Raw genomic sequence first — 10423 nt, 5'->3', positions numbered from 1 at the left:
CGAAGCCCTTTATTTCGATATAAAGGACTCTTAATATCGATATCTGTACTCCTCCCCGACAAGGGGAGTAGTGCTCAAGTCGGTATTGCCATTTCGGATTAGGGTTAGTGTGGCCACAATTCAACAGTATTGGCCTCCGGGAGCTATCCCACAGTGCACCATTGTGACCGCTCTGGACAGCAATCTGGAGTCGGATGCACTGGCCAGGTAGACAGGAAAAGCCCCACGAACTTTTGAATTTCATTTCCTGTTTGCCCAGTGTGGAGAGCTGATCAGCACAGGTGACCACGTAGAGCTCATCAGCACAGGTAACTATGCAGTCTGAGAATCGAAAAAGAGCTCCAGCATGGACCGCACGGGAGGTACTGGATCTAATTGCTATATGGGGAGAGGATTCCGTGCTAACAGAACTCCGTTCCAAAAGACGAAATGAAAAAACATTTGAAAAAATTTCCGAGGCCATGATGGAGAGAGGCCACAGCAGGGACTCAGTACAGTGCCGTGTGAAAGTTAACGAGCTCAGACAAGCCTACCAGAAAACCAAAGAAGCAAACGGAAGGTCCGGGGCAGGGCTGCAAACATGCTGCTTCTACGCTGAGCTGCATGCAATTCTAGGGGGGTCCGCCACCAGTACCCCACCCCTGTCCGTGGATTCTGAGGTGGGGGTAATCTCAGCCGTGCCTGAGGATTCTGCGGACAGGGAAGATGAGGAGGAGGACGAGCTTGCAGAGAGCACACAGCACTCCGTTCTCCCCAACGGCCAGGACCTTTTTCTCAGCCTGACGGAATTACCCTCCCAGCCCTCCCAAGCCACTATCCCAGACAATGAAGCCATGGAAGGGACCTCTGGTGAGTGTACCTTTGTAAATATAAAACATGGTTTAAAAGCAAGCGTTTTTTAATGATTAAATTGCCCTGAGGACTTGGGATGCATTCGCGGCCAGTACAGTTACTGGAAAAGTCTGTTAACGTGTCTGGGGATGGAGCAGAAATCCTCCAGGGACATCTCCATGAAGCTCTCCTGGAGGTACTCCAGAAGCCTTTGCAGAAGGTTTCTGGGCAGGGCAGCCTTATTCCGTCCTCCATGGTAGGATACTTGACCACGCCATGCATGTAGCAAGTAATCTGGTATCATTGCATGACAAAGCCTAGCTGCGTATGGTCCCGGTGGCATTCAAGCAACATCCGTTCTTTATCTCGCTGTGTTATCCTCAGGAGAGTGATATCGTTCATGGTAACCTGGTTGAAATACAGGAATTTAATTAAGGAGAGGGACAGAGATGGTTGGGCTGTTTGCCTGTGGCTTAAAAGAAATCCTTCCCTGCATTTAGTCAAGCGGGGGAGGAGGAGGGAGGTGATTGGCGCTGAGCTTTTTTGCGTTTTGGCTAGCTGGGATCTTCCCTGATACCAGTCACATGGTGGGGGGGAGGGTGGCTAGCAGCGATTTTCCATGATACCAGCCATGCGGTGGGGGGAAGGGTAAAGCGATCATCCCAGAGAATTGGATGGGGGCGGTTCTGGTGCTGCACGTTAACAGGAAAGAAGCAGCACTCAACAGGCTTTGCTTGCTATTTAGGAAAGGAGGGCGCTGGATATATGAAGGCTGCAGAAGCCGATAGACAATGGCTTACCATGGATGCATGCAAGCCGAATTCTGCTGCCCAGACCTGCATCTGTGATCTCTAACACCAAAGCCGCAGGCACTCAATATTAAGATGCAAAATGCGACCTTGTAGGGAGATCACATGTGCTATGTAATATGAATAGTGTTGTTCACCGTGAAAGAGTATAACCATTGTTCTGTAAAATGTATCTTTTTAAATACTTCTCTCCCTTTTTTCCTTCCCTCCTGCAGCTGCAAATTTTTCAAGTCTCCCTCCTCCATCCCGGAGGCTATCTCAGATAAGGTGGCGGAAAAAAAAAGACGCGAGATGAAATGTTCTCGGAAATCATGGAAGTGACCCGCAATGAAAGAGCTCATCTGAATGAGTGGAAGGACGTGGTATCAAAGTACAGGAAAGATGCCAGTGACCATGAGGACAGGAGGGATGAACGTGAGGACAGGAGGGACACTCAAGATGAGAGGTGGCAGCAGGAAGATCTGAGGTGTCGGGATGCAACTCTGGGGCTGCTGCATGATCAAACTGACATGCTCTGGCGTCTGGTGGAGCTTCAGGAACGGCAGCAGGATCACAGAGTGCTGCTGCAGCCCCTGTATAACCACTCTCCCCCCTCGCCATGTTCCTTAGCCTCCTCACCCACCAGACAACTAAGAACGCGTGGGGGGAGGCTCCCACCCATTCCACCCCAGTGGACAGCCCAACCAAAAGGCTGTCATTATTTTGAAATTTTTTTAGTGGCCTTTTCCTTCCCTCCTATTTTCCTCCCAAACCCCACCCGGGCTATCTTGTCAGTGCTCTCCTTCTTTTTATAATTAATTAATAAAGAATACATGATTTTTAAATGAGAGTGACTTTATTTCCTTAGGAAGCAAGCGGTAATCGAAGGTGGAGGGTGGGTGGCTTACAGGGAATGAGTCAATCAAGGGGGGGGGGTCATCAAGGAGAAACAAACAACAGTCACACCGTACCCTGGCCAGTGATGAAACTGATTTTCAAAGCTTTTCTGATGTGCACCACTTCCTGGTGTGCTCTTCTAATCGCTCTGGTGTCTGGCTGCGCATAATCAGCGGCCAGGTGATTTGCCTCAGCCTCCCACCCTGCCATAAAGGTCTCCCCCTTACTCTCACAGAGATTGTGGAGCACACAGCAAGCAGCAATAACAAAGGGGACATTGGTTTGGCTGAGGTCTGAGTGAGTCAGTAATGTGCGCCAGCGTGCCTTTAAATGTCCAAATACACATTCTACCACCATTCTGCACTTGCTCAGCCTGTAGTTGAACAGCTCCTGACTACTGTCCAGGCTGCCTACATATAGCTTAATGAGCCATGGCATCAAGGGGTAGGCTGGGTCCCCCAGGATAATTACAGGCATTTCAACATCCCCAACTGTTATTTTCTGGTCTGGGAAGTAATTCCCTTGCTGCAGCCGTTTAAACAGAGTAGTGTTCCTGAAGACGTGAGCATCATGAACCCTTCCCGGCCATCCCGCGTGGATGTTGGTGACACGTCTGATCCACCAGTGCTTGCAGCACCATGGAAAAGTATCCCTTTCAGTTTATGTACTGGCTGCCCTGATGCTCCGGTGCCAAGAGAGGGATATGGGTTCCATCTTTCGCCCCACCACATTTAGGGAATCCCATTGCAGCAAAGCCATCCACTATGACCTGCACATTTCCCAGAGTCACTACCTTTCGTAGCAGCAGCTTAGTGATTGCTTTGGCTACTTGGATCACAGCAGCCCCCACAGTAGATTTGCCCACTCCAAATTGATTCCCGACTGACCGGTAGCTGTCTGGTGTTGCAAGCTTCCAGAGGGCTATTGCCACTCGCTTCTCAACTGTGAGGGCTGCTCTCATCTTGGTATTCTGGCGTTTCAGGGCAGGGGAAAGCAAGTCACAAAGTTCCATGAAAGTGCCCTTATGCATGCGAAAGTTTCGCAGCCACTAGGATTTGTCCCACCCCTGCAACACTATGCGGTCCCACCAGTCTGTGCTTGTTTCCCGGGCCCAAAATCGGCGTTCCATGGCTAGAACCTGCCCTATTACCAGCATGATCTCCAAAGCACAGGGGCCCATGGTTTGAGAGAATTCTGTGTCCATGTCCTTATCACTCTCGTCACCGCACTGCTGTAGCCGCCTTCTCCTCGCCTGGTTTTGCAAGTCCTGGTTCAGCATAGATTGCACGAGAATGCGCGAGGTGTTTACAACGTCCATGACTGCTGTCTTGAGCTGAGCAGGCTCCATGCTTGCCGTGTTATGGCGTCTGCACAGTTCACCCAGGAAAAAAGGCGCAAAACAGTTGTCTGCTACTTGCATGGAGGGAGGGGTGAGGCTGTACCCAGAACCACCCGCAACAATGTTTTTTGCCCCATCAAGCACTGAGATCTCAACCCAGAATTCCAATGGGCGGGGGAGACTGCGGGAACTATGGGATAGCTATGGGATAGCTACCCACAGTGCAACGCTCCAGAAATTGACACTAGCCTCGGTACATGGACGCACACCGCCAAATTAATGTGCTTATTGTGGCCGCTTGCACTCAACTTTATACAATCTGTTTTAAGAAACGGTTTCTGTAAAATCGGAATAATCCTAATGGGGGTCGGTGTACTTTTACAAACTGCCGCTGACACTATTTGCTGTAAGTAGCAATTACTGATCCTTAGGGGGTTCTCCTGGGCTGCCCTATCACAATATGCTGCCTCTACCTTTCCATCCTCTAGTCCAGTGGCTCTCAACCTTTCCAGACTACTGAACCCCTTTCTGGAGTCTGATTTGTCTTACGTACCCCAAGTTTCACCTCACTTAGAAACTACTTGCTTACAAAATCAGACATAGCAATACAAACGTGTCACAGTGCACTATTAGTGAAAAATTGCTGACTTTCATTTTTACCATATAATTAAAAAATAAATCAATTGGAATAAATATTGTACTTACATTTCAGTGTGTGTATATATCGAGCAGTATAAATAGGGCCCTACCAAATTCCCATCCCTGAAAAACACATCACAAACCATGAAATCTGGTCTCCCCCTGTGAAATCTGATCTTTTGTGTGGTTTTACCCTATACTATACCGATTTCACTGGGAAGACCAGTTTTCTCAAATTGGGGTTCCTGACCCAAAAGGGAGTTGCAGGGGGGTGGGGTGGGTGGTGTCGCAAGCTTATTTTAGCGCGGTCACAGGTATTGCCACCCTTACTTCTGCATTGCTACCATCAGAGCTGGGTGGCTGGAGAGCAGTGGCTGCTGACTGAGGGCCCAGCTGTGCAGGCAGCAGCACAGAAGTTAGGGTGGTAGTAGCATACCATTCCATTCTTACTTCTGCTCTGCTACAGATAGAGGCTCTGCCTTCAGAGCTGAGATCCCAGCCAGCAGCCACCGCTCTCCAGCTGCCCAGCTCTGAAGGCAGTGCCACTGCCAGCAACCTCCCACTGCAACCCCCCACTACAATAACCTTGGAGCCCCCTCCCCCACTCCTTTTTGGGTAAGGACCCCTCCAATTACAACACCGTGAAATTTCAAATTTAAATAGCTGAAATCATGAAATGTATGATTTTTAAAATCCTATGACCATGAAATTGACCAAAATGGACTCTGAATTTGGTAGGGCCCCAGGTCATTGTATGACATTTTAATTTGTACTGACTTCACTAGTGCTTTTTATGTACCTGTTCAAGGGCACTAGAGCCTTCCCAAAAATGGGGGGTGGGGGCAGGCCCTGCCCCTGGCCAAGCCGGAAGCTGGAGCAGGGCCAGGTCTTCAGGGGCTGATCTCGTTTGCATGGGCACACCCACCCTGACTAGCATGATGGATGGCTTGCCCAAATGGTCACTTTGGCTGCTGTGGGATCCCCGGTCTCTTTGTTGTTGGGGCAGGAGTAATAAAGGGTTGTTATCCTGGTTATGTTAATCAAGGACAGTAGAACTGTACTTGGCATTTTATGATGAAGGGACTTGCCCTCAACTAAGTAGCACTCGTTGGGCAAGGGGCATGAGTTCCAAAGCCTAGCAAATTGACAAAAGTTGACCTCAGGCATATGTTTGTAGTAATATGGGCCTATTTTGAGTATGCTTATTACTTTTATGCTTTCTCTTTCCACTGTGCAATGATAAAGTTAATTTTTATTTTCTTAGTGGTCTTGCTATATACTACAAAGCTGAAACTGTTGATATCTGGGTCTAATTAGTTTATGTATTTTGAGCTACTGGTTCACCAGCATTGATGCTTCCCTGCTACCACATGAAGTTACTAAGTACTGAGAGCTGTGTTGGGGAGTTGGCTAGTTGAGTAGAGCAACTGGGGTGAAGACAGTAGCTGAACCCCATGGAGAAGTGTGGCAATTGACTGTCAACCTGAGTAGCAGAGCATGCCCCCACCAATATCTTCCCCCCACTTCCACCCAGGCTGGGAGGTAAACTCTGCAGATGAACTTCTGAATCCTGGGGGAAGGCTGCACTGGCCAATGACAGAAACTGTGGGAGGGGTGACTGTTGGGTTGCTGGATTTAAGACCCTGAGGGGAAAAGGACACTGCCAAACTTACTTGGGGGTGGGTCTTTTGCTCATGGTTTGTGTCATGAAACCTTTTTGTGGTGTTTCCCCAACATAATACCCCACTGTTTCCCTCCTTTATTAAAAAGCTTTTGCTACATTCAGACTCTGTGCTTGTGAGAGGGGAAGTATTGCCTCTTAGAGGCACACAGGGAGGTGGTATGTAATTGTCCCAGGTCACTGGGTGGGGGCTCCAGCCGGTTTTGCCTTTTGTTATTGAAATGGAACCCCTAGATACTGAACCTGGCCCTTGTTGCCAACTCTGATGGGCAGAAGGGTTACATAGAGATATAAAACAAAGAATCAAAATCACAGCCTGCCTGAGTATGGACCTTCTCTCACTAGGATAGTCTGAGGCCTTGTTCTTAGGCTAAGGCCTTTGGCTAAGCAGCAGGGGCAGCTATAAGCTGGGAAGCGTATGGTTAATTCCTCATGTCACAAACCAGTCACATTAAAATAAGATGGTATTGGGCTGTTAGGAAGACAATCCTGTCGTGATAGTGCCCATCACCACCAGATAAAGAAACAGATCTTAAGATAGCATCCTGTCTGGCAAGAAATCCCTTCTCAATGATTGTGGTTGTGAAACCCTCATTTCTGAATTGGTTTATCTTTATGGCCCCCACTTTTCTATTGTTAATCTGTCTGGTTCTCTAATTGTTTCTGTCCGCTGTATAATTAATTTTGCCAGGTGTAAGTTAATTAGGGTAATGGAATATAATTGGTTAGAGAATTATGGTACAATATGTTAGGATTGGTTAGTTAAATTTCAGTAAAATGATTGGTTAAGGTACAGCTGAGAATATTACTATATAAACTGGGGTCAAACAGGAAATGAGGGGAAGGGAAATTGGAATCATGCCTGCTAAGCGCGGGGGGGGGAAGGGAACAGGAAATAGGGAGGAATAGGGAAATGAGGAACAGGGACACAGGCAAGGCTTTGTGGCATCAGAGCTGGGAAGGGGGACACAGGGTAAACACTCTGCAGCGTCCGAGCTGGGAAAGTGGACACGGGGTAAACGCTCTGCAGCAGTGTCAGAGCTGGGAACAGAACACTCTATCAGCGTAAGCCAGACTGGTGTGAAGGGCTTTGAAATATGCTTGCTTGGAAACTAACCCCAATAAACATCGCATTGTCTGTGCTTCGGACTTCTGGTCTTTTGCTGCTTGCTGTCTGCGTGACAAGAACCAGGTAAGGTTGAGAGAAAGCCCTCTAACAACCAGAAGCTGTTTTCCAAATGACCTGGGCTCACTAACCTGGCTGTTCACCAAGTGGAAATGGGTGCCAACCCTCCCATCAGGTGTTCCACATTCAAGGTCACTGGGAAAGCAGCCCAGGACCTGGAGAGAGAGGTCAGAGACATGCTGGCTTTAGGCATGATCCATAAAAGCTGAAAATTAGGGATGGCAGAGGTGTCATATCTGGGCCACAAGATGGGGAGCGGCCACCTGAAACCGGAGCTGGCCAAAGTGGAGGCAATCAAGGATTGGCCCACTCCCCAGACCAAGAAGCAGGTCCAGGCTTTCATTGGGATGGCGGAGTACTACCGAAGGTTTGTGCCACACTTTAGCACCCTGACAGCTCCCCTGACAGAGCTTTGTAGGAAGGGGAAGCCAGACAGGATGGTCCTGACCAAGCAGTGCCAGATGCCTCTCTGTGCGCTGAAGGAGGCACTCATCCAAAGCCCTGTGCTGGTAAACCCAGATTTTAACAAACCTTTCCTGGTGTTCACCAACACCTCAGATACTGGGCTGGGTGTGGTGCTCATGAAAACTGATACTAAGAGGGAGAGACATCCCATTTGGTACCTGAGCAAGAAGCTGCTGCCCCAGGAGCAGCACTATGTGGCCATAGAGAAGGAATGCCTAGCCATGGTGTGGGCCCTTAAAAAGCTGCAGCCATATCTATTTGGGCAGTGCTTCACCGTGTACACTGACCATTTGCTCCTGATGTGGCTACACCAAATGAAAGGGGTTAATGCCAAGCTCCTGAGATGGGCCTTGCTCCTCCAGGGTTATGACATGGAAATGGTCTATGTGAGGAGGAGTGCCAATGTTATAGCCAACGCTTTATCATGGATTGGGGCCCCTGAACTTCCCCAGGTCACTGGCTAAGTGACCCTGCTCAGTTCAGACTCAGAGAGTTTCCTGTGCTGTGATCAGATGCTCAATAAACCCTCCTGTTTTACGCTGGCTGAGAGTCACTCTGGTCTAGAGAACAGGGTTGCATTATTCCCTCTGGGAGTGGAGGCCTCGGGGGTCCAGGGCAAGTGGACTCCCTGACAAGGCCGGCTTTAGCAAGTGTGGGGCCCAATTCGTACTCACTCGGCGGCGCTCCGGGTCTTCGGTGGCACTTCGGCGGCGGGTTCTTCACTCACTCCGGGTCTTTGGCGGCACTCAAGGACCTGCCACTGAAATGCCGCCAAAGACCTGGAGCGAGTAAAGGGTGAGTAAAAATTAAAAAGGCGCCGGCACAGGGCTCTCTTAGGCGCCGGCGCAGGGCCCAATTCCAGGGAATCGGGCGAATCAGCCTAAAGCCGGCCCTGCTCCCTGAGGGGGCCCACGGTGAGAGCCAGACATGCTAAGGCTCAAAGAAGTGCGGGTCCATCATGTCCTCTTGCTCCACTGGCAGGTGCGGCTTCAAGTACCATGTGCATGATGGAGAGGCGCTTGAGGGGTCCTTTTGGGTCCCCTATCAGGGGGCCTGATACTTGGTGCATTATTCCTCAGGGGAGGCCTGGTGCTACCTCTGCTGGGTGATGGGGCACACCGGAGGGACTGCCCTTTGGCCCAGCAAGGAGGAGGGTCCAGGACCTCCAACCCCTGACAGGTCACTGACCCCGTCACCGCCGGCAACCCTGGTTGCCCAGCGTCCATAGTCGCCCTTCCTGCATCCCAGCCTACCACCGCTCCTGCTCAGGCCCCAGGGGCAGCCCCACCCAGCATACCCAGATGAGGGGGGTGGGCCCTGCCTCTGCTGTGTGTTGTCTGGCAGGACCCATGGCAGAGGGTGTGGTGGGGTTACCGCTGGGCGTGAGAGAGGGCCCACCCCAGGGGGAGCTTTCCCTTCCCTATGCTGTCCCCGCACTACCCCCCTGCCCCATGTCATGTCCCATCGCCCTTGCACCCGGGCTCTGCCCCTGCTAGACAGCCCTCCGATGACACCTTAGAGGGCTGGGTCCTTGTTTGGGGGATGTGGAGAAAGCTAAAGGTGCAAGCTCAGCTCCTTCCTCCAGGAGGAGGGCTGCTGTGGCCGAGCCTTCTGCCTTACCCTAAATACGCTGCGACCACTGGAACTGGCTAGGGATGTTATGGCAGCAACGAGGGGCAGTACTGACCCTCTACTGGAGTCTCTCCTCATGGGGACCTCTGATGGAGTTCCCCCCTTGCCATCTGTGCCCCCTGTCGGCACCGAGGCAAGTGTTGCCTCGGATGCCAGTAGGGAGGCCCCCAGGGTAGTGGTGGAGACGTCTCCTTCATTTTCTAGGAGATCAAGGCCCTGGGTCTGACCCCAGTTACCCAGCGGGAGGACGACCCTCTGTCAGTGAGCCTCGATCTGAGTGGCTTCGAGCCCCCCCCTTCCCTCTCTTCCCTTCCCCCAGCTGCCACTCCTACTCTTACTCCCAGGGAGCTCCTGGACTCAGCTACCTGCGCGGCCGCGGATGGCACCCCGCTTGTGGCTCTCGAGCCCACTGAGGCGACGGCCAGTGCCATGTGGCCAGGCCTTGAGCCATCGGGGGTGCCACTTGTTGGAGTGAGTCAGCAGATTTCCTCTCCAGGTGGGGGCTCCGCTGTTGCCCTTCCATCCCCTGATGCCATGGATATGGGTGCGATGCCCACTATGGTGCCCAAGCTTGACATCACCGAGGGCCCTCCTCATGCTTCTGTTCCCCTAACCCTTGAGCCTGGCCAAGGGATGCCACACTTGTAACCAGGAGGCCATCCCAGCTGCTGACTGCCAGGAAGTTTCAGGTCAGCAGGGGACAGGGTGAGGGTGGGGCTGCCCTGGGGTGCATAGAAACCTGAAGGGGGGAGGGATAGCTCAGTAGCTTGTCTGCCAGGGCCCCTGATCCCTGTTCTGCCCCACTTCCTGATCCTGCCCCTGTTCCTAGCCCCAGTCCTATTCCCGATGCCGATCCTGTTTTTCCCCTTCTACTTCCCAAACCACTGCCGTCCCTGGGGTCATCTCATTCCCCTGCCTGTTGGATGGCCCTCAGGGGGTGTTCCCCTGTCCTGACACCTTAGGGG

At 51.4% G+C, this 10423-nt stretch overlaps 1 protein-coding gene across 1 annotated transcript in view; it reads right to left on the bottom strand.

The window, feature by feature from the left end:
* LOC123345080 overlaps window positions 1-10423 on the bottom strand; it is a 53579-nt gene that overhangs the window by 10991 nt on the left and 32165 nt on the right. The gene's annotated exons all lie outside the window — the stretch shown is intronic.

The sequence above is a fragment of the Mauremys mutica genome, chromosome 12 (genome assembly GCF_020497125.1).
Source record: "Mauremys mutica isolate MM-2020 ecotype Southern chromosome 12, ASM2049712v1, whole genome shotgun sequence".
In the NCBI taxonomy this organism is placed as follows: domain Eukaryota; kingdom Metazoa; phylum Chordata; order Testudines; family Geoemydidae; genus Mauremys; species Mauremys mutica.
Note: the sequence above shows the minus strand (reverse complement) of the source record. Positions and strands in the feature narration are given on the sequence as shown.